This window comes from Palaemon carinicauda, chromosome 19, assembly GCF_036898095.1.
Source record: "Palaemon carinicauda isolate YSFRI2023 chromosome 19, ASM3689809v2, whole genome shotgun sequence".
Classification (NCBI taxonomy): Eukaryota; Metazoa; Arthropoda; class Malacostraca; order Decapoda; family Palaemonidae; genus Palaemon; species Palaemon carinicauda.
This window is the reverse complement of record NC_090743.1, coordinates 76,408,644-76,426,414: the sequence shown is the minus strand read 5'-3', so window position 1 is coordinate 76,426,414 and position 17,771 is coordinate 76,408,644. Positions and strand designations below refer to the sequence as shown.

The 17,771-nt window shown below is 35.5% G+C and overlaps 1 protein-coding gene and 1 non-coding gene across 2 annotated transcripts in view; one reads left to right on the top strand and one right to left on the bottom strand.

Annotated features, from left to right (window-relative positions):
- Positions 1–486, bottom strand: part of LOC137658276 (uncharacterized) — a 63,153-nt gene extending 62,667 nt beyond the window's left edge. The window contains exon 1 of the mRNA XM_068392951.1: positions 127–486. The gene's annotated coding sequence lies outside the window, so the exon portion shown is untranslated. The remainder of the gene's footprint in view (positions 1–126) is intronic.
- A 16,504-nt stretch (positions 487–16,990) lies between these two features.
- Positions 16,991–17,188, top strand: LOC137659378 (small nucleolar RNA U3). The gene has a single exon (XR_011047505.1). It is a non-coding gene; the product is annotated as a small nucleolar RNA U3 (small nucleolar RNA).
- Positions 17,189–17,771: the final 583 nt, after the last annotated feature.

Below are 17,771 nucleotides of genomic sequence, written 5' to 3'. Positions count from 1 at the left end.
GTTAAAAATACGTTTCTCGGGATTAATTTCAATGCTTTATGTATGGTGTTCGCTTATCTTACAGATTATTTCAGTGATAATTACTACGTAATATGGCATGTACTGTATTTACTATTTAGTACTTACCTTAAGGTTATAAGGTTTCTTCTGCATTGATATTTATTTTAGTCAATATGTAATCCAGGAAGAAATGTGACTAAGTTCCTTCCCATCGACCATTAAACTCTTTATTTGCAGAGATGAAAATTGAGTATTTTTTCACGTCAAAGTTTGCTATTTTACGTAAAAATAAAAAGTATTTGGCCGTAATAATATGAAACCTCTAGATAACTAATACATCGTTATGTTTGTACAGATATCTTAAACTACGCTTATTTCATTAAAAATCAAATAAGTAAAATTTTACGAATTCCGATTTACTGTACAGTATATGTAAAAAAAACTCCACGAAGGCTTCCGATGGTTTACGAGACGGTCACACTTCCAAACACGATGGTGGCCTCGGGCAGACTGAGAGAGAGAGAGAGAGAGAGAGAGAGAGAGAGAGAGAGAGAGAGAGAGAGAGAGCTGCAGCATCCATCGCCCTTCAAAACCCTTGATATTTCTTCTCACACATCTGTCTCTCTTGACGACAACAACTTCTAAGGATTGCAAAGTCATCACTTATGAATGTGTTACTTGTCTGCTGTTTGTTCCAGTTTCTATTGTTGAGTTTTATCACTTTAATGTCAAAGTGGTGATACCTTAACGTGGTGAAAGGGTTTGAGTATCGCCATGATCAGCAAAGCTGTACTATAGTCCATTTCTTTTAGCGATGCATATTTGCACCGACTCGCGGCGGTGCCCTTTTAGCTCGGAAAAGTTTCCTGATCGCTGATTGGTTAACGCGGCGGTGCCCTTTTAGCTCGGAAAAGTTTCCTGATCGCTGATTGGTTAACTTTTCCGAGCTAAAAGGGCACCGCCGCGAGTCGGTGCAAATATGCATCGCTAAAAGAAATGGACTATAGTCACAGCCACCCATATTAGGTTGGTTTGCTTTGAGCGATCAGGCTAAAGTATCCCATCATCACCAATCTGCAGTGGCCAACGTGGTGATGAAAACTGGCCAAACCCTAGACATGGATAAGAACATGTCTAAGGCCTTTGTCCAGCAGTGGACTAGAAATGGCTGGATTTGTTGTTATATTTTTTTTATATATATGTATATATATATATATATATATATATATATATATATATATATATATATATATATATATATATATATATATATATATGTGTGTGTGTGTGTGTGTGTATGTGCGTGTGTGTGTGTATACACATACATACACACACACACACACACACATATATATATATATATATATATATATATATATATATATATATATATATATATATATATATATATATATATATGTGTGTGTGTATATATATATATATATATATATATATATATATATATATATATATATATATATATATATATATATATATACATACATATTAAAGTAAGATAATTAAAATTCAGCAAGACTTGAACTTGTGTGTATGAATTACTTGCTCAAAGTAGAAGTTATGAAGAAGTTTAAAAGCGAAAAGACTACATTAGTAGACATGATTACAAGTGAAACCTTTGGTTATAATTGTGTGGCTGAGTGACTGATCAAGGTTAGTAAGGTATGTTTAAGTAAGGGAAAGGTTCCAGAGGTTTGAGTGACTGGAATTATTGTTATGATGTATAAATGTAATTGGGATAGAGACGACTGTAACAAATTAATATACCTGTGGAAGTGTTTGGTGACATTTCAGTTGGAAAAGTAACTCGAAAATATGGCAGGTTTCCAAAGGACTGATAAGAGAAGACACAGCACAGGGGTTAGACAAGGAAGTGGGTGCATGGTTCACGTATTTATTGTGAAAAAATTATGTAAGTTTTAAAATATTAGCAAAAATCTTATGGCTTTCATAGACATGGAAAATCTTGGTCATTAGATTGATACAGGGTTGTTACCACAACCCTGTATCAATCCCTACCTAGGAATCTGCTGGACTGGGGTTTAAGAAACGCTCAAGCTCGATAGTTTCTGGTAGTGCCTGCAACCTCACCATCCTTTTGAGCTAAGTGTCCGTTATGGGGGAGCCTATAAGTCTACCTGCTCAGTTATCCGCAGCAATTGCCTGGCCCTCCGTGGTCCTATCTTGATGGAGAGAGGGCATGGGCACTGTTCAATTGTAAATGTGGCAGCCTCAATGGCGTTGTCCTGCTAGGACATTGTTACTGTCCCTTGCCTGTCATTCATAATTTCATGGGCGACCTACAAAGAGGCATTGTGGTGGGTGTTGAGAAATTATTGTGCAAATGATAGGTTGTTTTGACCGATTTAAATTTTTTGGGATGGAAGCAAAGCGTATGTTGCTGTTTATTATTATTATTATTATTATTATTATTATTATTATTATTATTATTATTATTATTACTAGCTAGGCTACAACCATAGTTGGAAAATCAGGATGCTATAACCCTTAGGGCTCCAACGGGAAAAAATAGCACAGTGAGGAAAGGAAATAAGGAAACAGATATAATTGTATGCCTGAATGTACCCTTAGGCAAGAGAATTCTAACCCAAGACAATAGAAGACCATGGTACTGAAGCTATGGCACTACTTAAGACTAGAGAAAATGATTTGATTTTGGAGTGTCCTTCTCCTTGAAAAGCTGCTTGCCATAGCTAAAGTCTCTTCTACTCTAACCAAGTGGAAAGAAGTCACCGAATAATTACAGTGCAGTGGTTAACCTTCGAGTGAAGAAGAATTTTTCTGTTATCTTAATGTTATTCGATTCGTGAGAAAACAGGAGAAAGTATAAAGAATAAGCCAGACTTTGGTGTATTTGTACGCAGAGGAAAAATGAGCCATAACCAGAGAAGGATCCAATGTAGTAATATGTGGCCAGTCCGAGGTATCAATAACTCCAGCGGTAGTATGTAAATGGGTGGGTGGTGCCTTGACCAACCTACTATCTACAGGCAGAAGATTGACCGATAAAGTGTAGAAATAAGCTTGAGACATGAGTGTTTTATTGGTGGAATGATGCAATAAGTCCAAGAATTAGATGTAGGTGTGAAGTTTTGGGACATTGAAAATGTGTTGATAAATAGTTGATATTTACAAAACGTAGATGGTGGTAAAAGGGTTTGAAAGTGTTTGCAATAGGAGGAAGTTGAGAATAAATTTAAGAGTAAGGTAGTGATTGTAAATGAAACTGAGCAGATATAGTAATGAATACTAATACTATTGTACCACCCGTGTGTCACACGATCGTACGTAATAACGACATTTCTCTTTTTTGTATACATTATCCTTTATCTTCGCTCTCCCCTCGCACTGACAGCAACTTTTATTATCCTGTCTGCCTACTCCATTGTTAACTGGTGGTTATTTCAGGGTGAATGTAGTTCTAACATACGATGATATGAAGCTAGTTTTACAATTTACGAAATCTTATGATTTAGTGTTACCTTGTGAGGGTGAAGCCGGTTGGGAAGCAAACAGGGTTGAAACTTTGTGTAAGCTAAGGATACGGCAGTCTAAGGGGGTCACAGCGGGGCTGAAGCCCCCTTCGGCAGATAAAGGGGTAAGGATACGGCTCCTAGGTTAGATTAGGTGGGAAAACTTAAGTTAGGGGATATTCTTGTGTTTGTTTCCCTTTTAAAATGTTTTTTTTTTTTTTCAGTCATAACTTTTGAAATTTCTCACCTGGTGTGTCCCAACCAAATACAAAGGCTCCATTATTTAGTATAGGAATCTGGTATTAAATACGGTGAATAATGGTAAGATAAGAGAAAGGTGGCAGGAGGTGTGCAAAAGACTGAAAAGAGACTTTATCTGCCTGTTGAAGCCATGATTGGAATATATGAAGGGATGTTGTGCCCTATCCCCTTTATGGAAGGGAAATGTAGATGTTGAATGAGGACGAAAGAAATGTCGAAGCTATTGAGATTAACTTTAATGTTGTTTTAGTGTTAGAATAATTGATCGAGCAAAATAAGGGGCAGTGCTGTAAATGGATGAAAGGTCAAATTGGAGTATTTTGAAGTGTTCCAGTCATATAGAGAAAGAGAGAGATCTCTATATAAGTGGAGAATAAGAATGCATCCAAGATAGGGACGAATTGTAGAATTGGGTGAACAAGGGTTTAGTGGCATGAAATGTTTAATGTTGTGGCTGTATTCTTTTAGTGTGTATATGTTTATTGGCCAACGTAGTTTTATACAATTATTAAATTGTAATTGATTTTTGTGATGAGGAAACCAAGACAGCCGCAGCTCCCCAAATCGACTTAAGCCACTGCAGCCTTTCCAGCTAAACTGATTAATGGGCGAGAAAACGCCACTAATGCATGCGCTTATTTTCGTTTTTCCTTTCACTCGGTAGAGGAGAGCTAAGAATCGCCATTATATTCATCAATTTGCCACATTTTAGATCAGTCGACCTCGTATCTTATAGAACATACGTATGAAAACAGAGTGAATGTTGAAATACGTCTGTTTAAATGAAAACTCCCATTTCCAAAATAAGTTGGTAGGTTTAACTGGGTTTTAAATGTTTAAATATCCCTCATGAATGGCAGTGGCAAAGGACAGGACAGTGGTCGAGACACTGACCATGTATCTACTCTATATGATCAGTGCCCAAGCCCCATCTCAATCAACCTTGGACCAGGGGGGGGCCAGTCAATGGCTGCAGATGACTCAGCAGGTAGACCAATAGGCTTCCCCAAAGGATGCTGAGATTGCAGTTACGAATAGAAACTATCGAGCTTAAGTGTGTCTCGAACCCCAGTCTATTAAATTACGAGGCAGGGATGTTTCCAATGGGCTACCACAATGTGGTATTAGGAAATAATTCTTCGTCTTCTATTTTTGGACTGTGCCATAGCTACTGCATCTTGACCTTTAACACTCTTTGGTCAGTTTTTTTTTTTTTTTTTTCTGGGCTGATAGATGGTTTCTTCTTCACGTTTCTTATTCAGTCTATTTTTCCTTGTTTGGAATCTTTCACTTTTATAAATGTGATTTACAGAACCTTCTCATCCAATTAACCATAATCTTGCATATTCATCCCATCATCTGGCTAGTTTCCCTTCTTCATATTATTATTATTATTATTATTATTATTATTATTATTATTATTATTATTATTATTATTATTATTATTATTATTATTATTATTATTAGCTAAGCTATATCCTAGTGGGAAAAACAGGGTTCCAAACAGGATAAATAACCCAGTGAGGAAGGGAAATAAGTAAATAAATAAACTATATGAGAAGTAATGAACAATTCAATATAAAATATTATAAGAACAGTAACAGCTTTAAAACAGGTCTCAAATATAAAGTATAAAAAGAGACATGTCAGCCTGTTCAACATAAAAACATTTGCTGCAAGTTTGAACTTTTGAAGTTAAATCGATTTTACTACCCGATTAGGAAGATCATTCCAAAACTTGGTCACAGCTGGAATAAAGCTTCTATAATTCTGTGAAGTAATGCGCCACATGATGAAGAAGGCCTGAATAATAGAATTAACTGCATACCTTGTATTACGAACAGGATGGTACTGTGTGGGAAGATCTGAATGTAAAGAATGGTTAGAATTATGAAAAATCTTATGCAACACGTATAACGAACTAATTGAACGATGGTGCTAGAGATTAATATCTAGATCAGGAATAAGAAATTTAATAGACCGTAAGTTCTTGTTCATCAAATCAACTGAAGACCAGGACAGGAGAACAATACTCGAAACAAGGTAGAATGAAAGAATTAAAATACCTGTTCAGAATAGATTGACCACCGAAAATCTTACAAGACTTTGTCCATAAGCCATCTTTTTTTTGTGCAATTGAAGAAGATACAGACCTAAAGTGTTTCTTAAAAGTAAATTTGCTGTTGAGAATCACACCTAAGATTCTAAGTCATACACAGTTAAAGAAACATTATCAATGGTGAGATCCGGATGTTGAGGAACAACTGTCCTTGATCTACTTACAATCATACTTTGAGTTTTGTTAGTATTCAACTTCATGCCCCATAATTTGCACCATGCACTAATTTTAGCTCGATCTCTTATTAAGGGATTCAGCAACCCCAGATCTACATTCAGGCGATGGAATTGATGCAAAGAGAGTAGCATCATCTGCATATGCAACAAGCTTGTTTTCTAGGCCAAACCGCATGTCATGTATACTGTATATACAGTAGTATGAAAAGTAATGGGTTAAGAACACTACCCTGAGGAACACCAGATATCACATTCCTATACTCACTATGGTGCCCATCAACAACAATTCTTTGCGAACTCTTGCTTAAAAATTCAATAACGATGCTATGAAAAGACCCACCCACTCCCGACTTCTTGAGTATGAAAACAAAGGGCTTCATGATTAACACGTCAAAGGCAGCACCAAAATCAAGGCCAATCATACGAACTTCCTGACCACAATCAAGGGATTTCTGTACAGCATTGAAGATTATAAGCAGGGTATTACGTGCTCCAAAGCATTTACGAAAGCTAAATTGCAAACTAGGGAACAGATGATTATCTCCAGCAATACCGGTTATACTTTTTGCCAAATAGACCTTGAAAAGCTTTAGATAATATGGGAGTTATGGAAATTGGGCGGTAATCAGTTGGATTTGAGCTACCACAAACACATTTACATAGTGGAGTAACATTTCCTCTTGTTCATCCTTCCCACTTATTTGCATTGACAATATGATGGTATTTTTCAATTAATTAGCTAAATTCGAGAGCTTTAAAATCTGTAAATGAAGCAATAATTGTATTAGCATTAATTTTTTCATGAACTCGTCTTTTATAATACTTTTTTATAATAAATAAAATATACTGATTTCTATCACGAAAGTAACATTGTATTAGAGAGAGAGAGAGAGAGAGAGAGAGAGAGAGAGAGAGAGAGAGAGAGAGAGAGAGAGAGAGAGAGAGAGAGACTAGAGGGTATGTATTCATACATTTTTTTATTTGTATTGAGCGTTTCAGACTTTTATCTAAAACGGCCAAAATAATACACGTGGAAAAATCACCATTTTGGAATCTGACTCTTTTGTTACATGCCCATTCCATTGCATCTCAAGTCTCTTCTCAGTTTGACCTGACATTTGAATGACAATCTTTTAATGGCAGTTGCAAGACGCCAGTTTGGACTCGCGAGACCCAACCTCTGGAGAGACAGTCAATTCCACAAAAGAATATTTTCTTTAGGGCTAAAAAGCTTTCGTGAATATATGACGAAAATACTTTTTTCATGATGCAGTTCAAAGTGAACATACGCACGTGGAAGCAATATATTATACCATTGTGAAGATTCAAGTTTGATTTAATGGTAAGAATATATTCGAGATTATTTTGAAAGGGCATATCTCGGGAGAGATGTCCTTCCTTTAGTTCCTGGGCGTCGAGAGATACTCGACGCCTTGGAAGAGTTTCGGAGGATTCGGAGGATAGTTCCATTCAGGTCTTCGGAAATTTCATCGAGTTGAAGCCCCTGGAGGTTTTCCGAAGACACACCGTGTGTGATGAGTCGCAGGAACAAGGGAACTCTTGATATATTTCCTTGGTCTTTGAACCGTAATATTACTTTCACATAGTTATCATTTTTCGATATCGTGATCTTTTTTTTTTTTTTATTTCCTCCATTCAGCTTTTTACATACATCTGGGATGATAGCGCAGTTGGTGAGTGCTCATACAACGACAACAACAACAACAAATGCAGTCGTTTCTAGTCCACTGTAGGACAAAGGCCTCATACATGTCCTTATTCATGTCGGGGGTTTGGCCAGTTTTCATCACTAAGCTGGCCAACTGTGGATTGGTATGGTGGGAGACTTTTATCTGAATCGCTTACAGCAAACCAACTAGTATGGGTGGGTGGCCCTGACTAGTACAGCATTGCTGATCATTTTAGCATTTCCTAACTAAGTGCATCATACATATGTGACCTGGTTTATATTGCCAGGTATTAAACATTCAGTTTTTGTAGTAATTAGAAAAGCAAATCTTTCATCATATAACATATTAGACGACCTCCGAAAAATATTCATAGTTCTAACAATTATGATTTTATTTTTCATACAAAATTAGATTTGGTACCATACTTTAGACTTTGAGAATTGATATGATGTGGGATCAAAACAACGATGATATTTCAACAGTTTGGTTTTGAAGAGATTATTTCTCTCTGGGAGATCAGTGGTCTACAGTTTTGTCTCATTTGGTAGTAATACAGTAGTTATATACTATGTTAATAACTCGACTGTAAGAGAGCCATTGCACAAAATCTTTTCAAATAGGTAGGAAATAGGACAGTAATATAGAAGTCATAAAAACCATAAAGATGCCTCTATATATTTTGCTATATTATGTTAAAACACAAGATTCGAAGAAAATAAACCAACAATAATAACAACATATGGTATTGAACTCAGATGAAAACCAACTAGTCTGTTCAAAGACTGACAAAACATTACCCCATATCAGGTATTTTGGAAGAAAGGCTAACTTTAGTGTTGTTACATCTTTGTGTAGAACATATATTTTTTTTTCCAAAATAATAAATATCTAGTTTTCTTCCATCCCCGGTCAGCATGACGTGGATTTACTCTTCTGCTTTAAGTCATGTAAGAAAGATTACATTCTAAGTATCAACATTAAAAAGAAAACTTATATTCTCGTATTTGCGTTCCTTGTATCTGTAAACGTTCAAATATATCTCCTGAAATTTCAATTGCATGTTTACTCATCTATGTAAAAGCTTCAATCACATACTGTATAGGAAGAAATTCCACACCTCCTAGTAAATTAGGTCATATAATTTAAATACTTAATAGCACCCAGAGTTTTCCCTACAATAAATCCAAACTGTGGACTAACTTGTGTATCACCTTATATCTAAAACACAACCCAGTTCCTAAGTCTTAAGTAAATGATAACTACAACTTCTATCTACATCAGTGCCTAAGGTTTAGAGCGAAATCTTTCACAAATGAAACTAGTGTTGAATAAGCTTTTCATGTGTGGTAAAATTCCACCCAAATCATCATGTTTAAGAATTTATATAACCTCGCCATCGATATTGGCATGTAAGGTCTTGTTATCACTGTGAGAGTTTATAGGTAAAATAACATCACTCCTCTAGGGAATTTAAAATCCACAATTATATACGTTGTATATTTGAAAAATACAGAAGCTTTCGCACATTTTGCAAAGGGCCTCTACAGCTGAAGAGGCACTTTATAAAAAGTGCGAAAGCTTCAGCATTTTTTAATTATACAACGTATATAATTGTGGATTTTTAATTCCTAAGACTAATAGACATGGTATGGTGTTCTATGCAAATTATCACTTCTCTAATTTGTGGGTGTTAACTGTTAAGCTACGACTCTCTTCTTGTAACCTTTCCCCTCTTTACTCTTTTCAGCCATTTACTTGATAGGCATCCTGGGAGTAAAATTGTGAACTGCATAAATATGGCCTTTTTATACCCCACTAAGGCCATGATTCTTTTATTTAGGAAATTCTGTGGAAATTCCTGCTGAAGATTATTCGATTGTTCCATAACAGTACTATGGTGAGAGCAGGACCCTATAAGAAAGTATCGAGTTGAGTGGGACTCGATCTCCCATCCAGCAGAACGTAAGGCAGGAACGTTTCCAATAAGATTCTCTCTCTCTCTCTCTCTCTCTCTCTCTCTCTCTCTCTCTCTCTCTCTCTCTCTCTCTCTCTCTCTCTCTCTCTCTCTCATATGGGCGTAAGGGTAAGGGGTGCAGGGGGATGGCTATAGGCCCCCTCCCCACTTTTTTGCCGAAAATTTACTTGTCTATCTTTTATTTCAGAAAAGATGAAAAAATTTTAATTTGCATAAATTTAATAACTCATGAAAGATTCAAATATATCATATTGCTTATATTTAGTAACTCATTCTTTATAAGAATTAACATTCTAAAGAAATTTCTCGCATACATGATATTTGTTGACATGCATTTCCATGTTAGAGTAAGGTGATATTTTTCTTTTGTATGTATTTACATCATATATATATATATATATATATATATATATATATATATATATATATATATATATATATACATATATATGTGTGTGTGTAATTTTACATACATAAACAAGTGAATATGATTATATATGTACATAAATAATTGCATAATAGTATATATATATATATATATATATATATATATATATATATATATATATATATATATATATATATATATATATATATATATATACATTCATATATATTTATGCATATATATGTATACATATATATGTATATATACAATATATACATATATATACACATGTATATAGGTATATACAAAGGAATTTGTATATATATGTATATATATATATATTTATATGTATAAATATGTATATATATATATAAATATATACATATGTACAGGTATATACACAGGAATTTGTGTGTGTGTATATATACATATATATGTATATATGTATATATATATATATATATATATATATATATATATATATATATATATATATATATATATATATATATATATATATAATGTATGTGTGTATTTGTGCGTGTTTATATATATATATATATATATATATATATATATATATATATATATATATATACAGTATATACACACATATAATATATATATATATATATATATATATATATATATATATATATATATATATATATATGTGTGTGTGTGTGTGTGTGTATAATGTATGTGTGTGTTTGTGCGTGTTTTATATATATATATATATATATATATATATATATATATATATATATATATATATATATATATATAAAATATATATGTATATATATATATATATATATATATATATATATATATATATATATATATATATATAATGTATATACTGTACATATGTATATTAGCAAATTACGTATGTATGTATATATATATATATATATATATATATATATATATATATATATATATATATATATATATATATATACATACATATATATATATATATATATATATATATATATATATATATATATATATATATATATTATATATACGCTATATATTTGTATATTAGCAAATTTTCTGAGCTCGTCAATCCACCGTCTTCTCTTCTTTCCCAATGTTCGTTTGCAATCTTGAGGGGCCCATTCTCTGATTCTTTTAGTCCATATTTCATCTGTCTTTCTCATTATATGTCCTGGTCATGTTCATTTCTTTCTATAGTTGTAATATCTTTTACTTTACTTTCCTCGTATCTAAATTGATCTTTTCTGTCTCTTAGTTTTATTCCTATCAGTATTCTTTCCATAGTTCTTTGAGTTGTAACTAGCTTATGTTCTAAGGCTTTAGTAAGGCTCCAAGTTTCTGATGCATAAGTTGATACTGGTATGAACATCAGATTAGATAGTTTTATTTTTAGAGACCGGTGCATTTTAATTTTCATTATCTCCTTTGTTTGCCAAAAGATCTCCAGCCTATGCTTATCCTTCTTTTGATTTCTGTCTAAAACCCTTAATGACTGTCCCAAGTATGTTTATTCATTAACAATCTCTAGAGGTACGTCCTTAACCCTCATTTGTTGTGTTCTACATTTTCATTTCATTTTTGCTTATTCTATTCAAATCTTATATTATCTTTTACAATTCCTTCCTGATCCACTAAATAGAACTAGGTCGTCAGCAAATCTTAAAAGATGTTAAGGTATTTCCCATTAATGTTAATTCCTACATTTTCCAAATCTAAATTCTTAAAAAGTTCTTCTAGAAGCGATGTAAATAATTTAGGAGAGATAGGGGCTCCTTGTCTAATTCCTTTTCTCGATTGGAATTTCTTACTAAATTGATGTAGTTTTAGTATTGCTGTACTACCCATACATATATATCTTCAAGTGTTCTAACATATGTATCATCTATTCCTCGTCTTTGGAGTGCTTTTATTACTGCTAAAGTTTTGACAGAATCAAAAGCTTACTCATAGTCTTTAAATGCCACAAGATTTTTCATAGACTTTAAATGCCACACGTAGAAGTTGTCATACTCATTTGATTTTTCCATTAAATGATTAATTACATGGATCTGGTCTATTGTTTAATATCTGCTTCTGAAACCTGCCTGCTCTATTGGCTGACTAAAGTCTACCTTTCTCCCCATTTTGCCTTATAGGATCTTTATAAATATTTCATATATTACTGAAAGTAAACTTATTGGGTGGTAAATTTTTGCTCTCTCTCTCTCTCTCTCTCTCTCTCTCTCTCTCTCTCTCTCTCTCTCTCTCTCTCTCTCTCTCTCTCTCTCTCTCGAAACGATCACGGGATATTAAAAACATTATTGCAATGTAGGAGAATGTTGAAAGGGCAAGGGACATAACCCATTGCCCAGAGACGTGAACTAGATACTGTACCACCAATCAGCAGATTAAGATTAGTGACATACGTGAGAGCAGGCTGACCAAGGACTGGACGACAACAAGCATAAACGATATATTGATACAGACGATGAAATTAAGTATCCGGAGATTTATTGCGTTTATTTCCATGCTTTATCGTCAAATCTCTCATGCTTTGTAATCGGTGACTCTCGGAAGTATTTCATTTTATTCTATCAACTCTCCAGATATCTATCCCCACTTTACACTATTTCCAAAAATACCAGCAGAGAACATTTTCCAACTGATTTTTATTTTCTCCTCCCGAGTCGAAACGAAACTGCTAAACGACCCACCATTGATAAATTAGTCAGGTCAGGTCCCAGGAAGACAAACAAGCGTTAGTTTGCCACTGACATGCGACGAAGCATCATATTCGCTGCCAACTGGTACTGACAACGTCATTTGAATTCAAACTTTTCATGAACCGCTTCGCCTTTATGGTCTCGCGAAGTGTTTAACAGTCTCGTCTCGAAGTATGACGAATTTTCAGATGAGAAACTTTATTCTTTTTGCGATGAGAAGATTTGGCGTGTGGATGAATTGGTTCTGCAATGAAGGAAAACTTTCATACAAATGAGGAAATTTTTTAAGCGTTTCTTTAAATCAACATGTTAAGGACTCACATATATATATATATATATATATATATATATATATATATATATATATATATATATATATATATATATATATATATATATATATATATATATATATATATATATATATATATATATATATATATATAAGATTACAGTAAACACCTTAAGCATCTCCTGATGTCGTATTTATTTGTTTAGGATTATTTAGTATTTACTACAGTACTAGGAGTAAAGATTGCTCGTGAATGAATGACAGGGAAAAGGGACACGACAATGCCCTAGAGACTGAACACGATGGCTCTTGGTGACTCGGCACGTAGACCTATAGACTCCCTTGCTTACAAAGATGGCAAGGTTCCAAACACAAGAAACTATCCAGCTTGTACGGGTCTCGAACTCCCATCAAACAGATTTCCAGGCAAGAACGTTATCAATTGGTGAAAGAGGTTTTACCTTATATATAATCTACTTTTATCCTTTTTTTTTTCAATTACTAAGGTGGAAAATTAAGGACAAGAATACCTCCCTTTTCAACATTCTTCCACAACAAAGATTTATTAATTCTGATTATGCTAAAACTGATTGACTGATCTTATAAATTTTTTTCATAACTGCTCTGTCAATTGATGTGTTTAAGTAATTTTATATGCATTTATTCTTTCTCTTAAATTGATTTTGTAATTCTTTTATATTATTTGAGTCTTATATTCAGTATATAACGTTGAATTTAATATTGAAGATATATTTTTGAAAATTTAACATAATGATGTATATTGTATTAATGTTCATTTTTTATAACCTTCCTATTAAATGCAGTCCTAAACGTGGATGTTTTAGATTTATATTTGCATGTATGTATTTGTGGAAGAATAGGGATACAATGGTAAAGGAAATGTAAATATATATATATATATATATATATATATATATATATATATATATATATATATATATATATATATATATATATATTCTTACGAAGCTGGTCTAGTGCAGAATAAATATTTTATTCATGTATTTAATTTGTGTATTTAAGAGGTGTACAGCCAGCACGTAAGGTAAGCTCCCCTCATGTATATTTGCATGTATGTATAAGTGGAAGAATGGGCTTACAATGGTAATGGAAATACATGTGTATATATATACATATATATATATATATATATATATATATATATATATATATATATATATATATATATATATACATATATACATATATACATATATATATATATATATATATATATATATATATATATATATATATATATACATATATACATATATACATATATATATATATATATATATATATATATATATATATATATATATATATATATATATATATATATATATATATATATTCTTACAAAGCTGGTCTAGTGTAGACCAGCTTTGCTCCCCCAAGCTTCTAGACTCTTGATCTAGAAGAATCTAGAATAATTAAGTCAATATATATATGTTCCCCCCAGGGATTCATTGCAGCAGAAAAGAACCAGCCTGTCCTGTGAAAGAGCCAACATCCTCTCTCTCAAGAACCTCGTGTGTGTGTCCCCTCCAAAGTGAACAAGTCTTTACCCAACATACAGTATATCGTGTGTAGTGTGTCCAAACGTTAGAGAAACTTTAAAGGTGATTCCAAATTTATTGTTTTGTAAATGCTGATATTGTATGAATTTTTGTAACTGGTCCTGTTAGGTTCATGCAAAAACGTGAAGTGTATTTATTTTGGCTTAACTGTTCAATTACTTCATGTGAGCTAAAAACTCGTAAGTTTATCAGTTACTTTATGTAATTTCTTTAAGAGGTTAATCATTAGAGTGCTAAAGGTTAACTATTTTCATTAATTATCAAGATTTAATATTTGTGTAAAATTTGATTTCCATTGAAACAAGTAATTATATAATTTTCAGAGTGTAATATTTGCTTGTCTTATCCTAAGGTTTTGTTCAGATTTGATATTTCGAGTAAAGTGATTATATAATTTTCAGAGTGTAATATTTTCTTGTCTTGGTTTAAGTTTTGTTCAGATTTGATATTTTGAGTGATTTATTTTTGGCGTAAATTCTTTCAAAATGTTGTAATTTTTGTAGAATATATTTATTTATGTAAAGTGTATTATTTCGATCACTAGTATTTCTTACAGAACTCTCTTGTATCCCTGTTTAAGAATCGAAGTAAGAGGTTGTTTTGAATAGTTCTTAATGATAATTACCCGGTTTGTTTTGAGTGTACGTAACAGACCTTTGGATATTCAGTGTTTTTATATATTGTTGTCTGGTAGTTATATAGTTTTCTCAGAGTTGGGGCATTATTCAAGTGTCACAGATTTTTGTAAAAACAAACAGGAGTGTTTGGAACTCGGAAGGTTGTGTAACAAAGCGCCATTCTCTCCTCGTGGGCACCTGCTCCAGGACAGCGCTCCCGCCGTGGCCAGCTGGACCACGTGTCGCCCAAGCGGCCCAGGCTTCCTTCGCTCAGGTGTTGCCATCTTTGCCAGTCAAGCCTGGGCCGCCATCTTCATGCCCCATACCTTCGGCCACACAGCCTGGCTAGCAGACCTCCATTCAGACTGGGCCACCATCTTTCTATTCACAGACCACGTGTGCGGCCTCGGGAAACTAGTGGCGGCACCAGCTTCCGCTCAGCGACTAACAAGCGACAATCTCTCCTCGTGGGTGCAAGAGACCTGGTCGTGTGTCCCCAGAACCCTGCTCAGGTCCCCACCGAGAGGCCCCTTGCCAACGTGGGGAGCAGCAGATGTTGCTCCCCCTTCCCTGTGGGAGGGTAGTACTCTACCGCTGATGCCGCCTTGACTCGGGCACGTCAAGTGGGAACAGAAGACCGAGAGAGGAAGCGCCGCTCCTTCACCCCGCTGTTTTACAACTCCGTGTCCCAGACGTGAAGCGTAGCCGGGTGGAGGAAGGCCAGCATGCAGCCCCCTTTTGTCGGAAGGGAGGAACACTTGGACGTTCATTCCCTGGCCCATGGACCCCGGAGCAGCAGGCCCGTGACCAAAGAGTATGCTTCTGTTCCCGAGGTTGGGTTGAGAGACCACACCAAGGATGGAGTAGGCGAAGAGACTTCTACCTTCCATAGGGTCTTTGGCCTCATCCGGAGGCTTAACGATCGTCTGGAACCCTCCCCCGCGCAATCACAGCGGCACTCCACCTGTCTAGAGCACTAGTATGGCGTCCGAAGGAGGCAAGGCCCTCCTTGGCCCTACCTCTCTCCCAGGACATCGGAGAGAGGTTGAAGGGTATCATCGCCTCGGCGGTGTCGGAGTCAAAGGGTGTGCTTAGATGTAGCAATGTGTTGAGGTTGTTGCTCTCCCTGGAGGTGAAGCACAGGCATTTCTATACTACGGAGATTCCATCAGGGTCCCTGGAGAAGCTCGTCCCCAAGGGGAGACTGAAGGTATGTCCAGTCCAGTGAGACCTGAAAGGGGTACTAGTCCCACTGACAAAGCACCCCTCAGTGAGACACCCCCATCCCAGTTAACCAGGGAGGCTCTTCGGTGGTGGTTAGACCCAAGAAACACTGTAGCTGGGGTCTCCTTCTGGATCCTCCTCTGGAGATTCTTCTATTCACAGATGCATCCAAGGAGGGAGGGGGGGCACATTTTTCAGATCAATCGGTCGAGGGACTCTAGTTTCTGGAGGAGAAGGCCCTCCGTATAATCGAGCTTGATTTGTTAGCAGTTCAGAGGGCTCTCCTCGAGTTTGGGAGTTCGTTGGTGGGAAGGAGAGTGGCCCGGATGTGCGACAATACCACTGTCGTCGCATACATCAAGAAGCAAGGGGGCTTCCAATCCCGTCGTATCCACAACCTGGCAGCAGAGATCCTGTCCTGGGATTATCATACTACATAGGAACAATTCTATAGTGCGATTGACGAATTTAAGTCCAATACTCACAACGAGTTCAACCACGATGACGAGGTTGAGGGTCGTCCTCTGAGCTGGAAGCAGCTCTGGAGCATTGACTTACTGCTGAGCATTGAAGAACATTCCCTCATTGGCTCGCCCTAGAGGGGAGGAGGACGTCAGAGGTAGGATGGTTCACTCCTAATCCACTATTAGGTCTTATGACTTTCTTTTAAAATTCACTTCAGGGAATAAACCTGTTGTCAACACCATCTCCCTGACAGCCAGGTACATTCTGGGGAAGAGTAACATGGTCGCAGATGGACTCAACAGGAAAGGGCAAGGGCTGGGGACCGAATGGTCTCTACATCCGGAGGTGGCGAAGGCATTGTTTGAGAAGTGGGGATCCCCCTGCCTGGAACTGTTTGTTACTAGACTGAATGTGAAGCTTCTGGTCTTCTGTTTCCTAGCACTGGACCTGGCAGTGGCAGCAAGAGACGTGTTCCAACACCTGTGGGATGGGCTAGATATGTGTTTTTTTTTTCTCCTTCAGCCTGCTCCATCAGACCATCAACACACTTCGAAGGACAAGGCACACGAGAATGACACTGGTAGCTCCGTGGTGGCCCGAAAAAAAGGAACTGTTCCCAGACCTTCTGGAGCTACCAGTAGAGTGTCCGTGGTCCATTCCAGTAAGGCAAGGTCTGCTAAGGGAGCTGCACTTCCTGAGGTTCCACAAAGGACTACCAAGCCTCTCCCTACGCATGTGG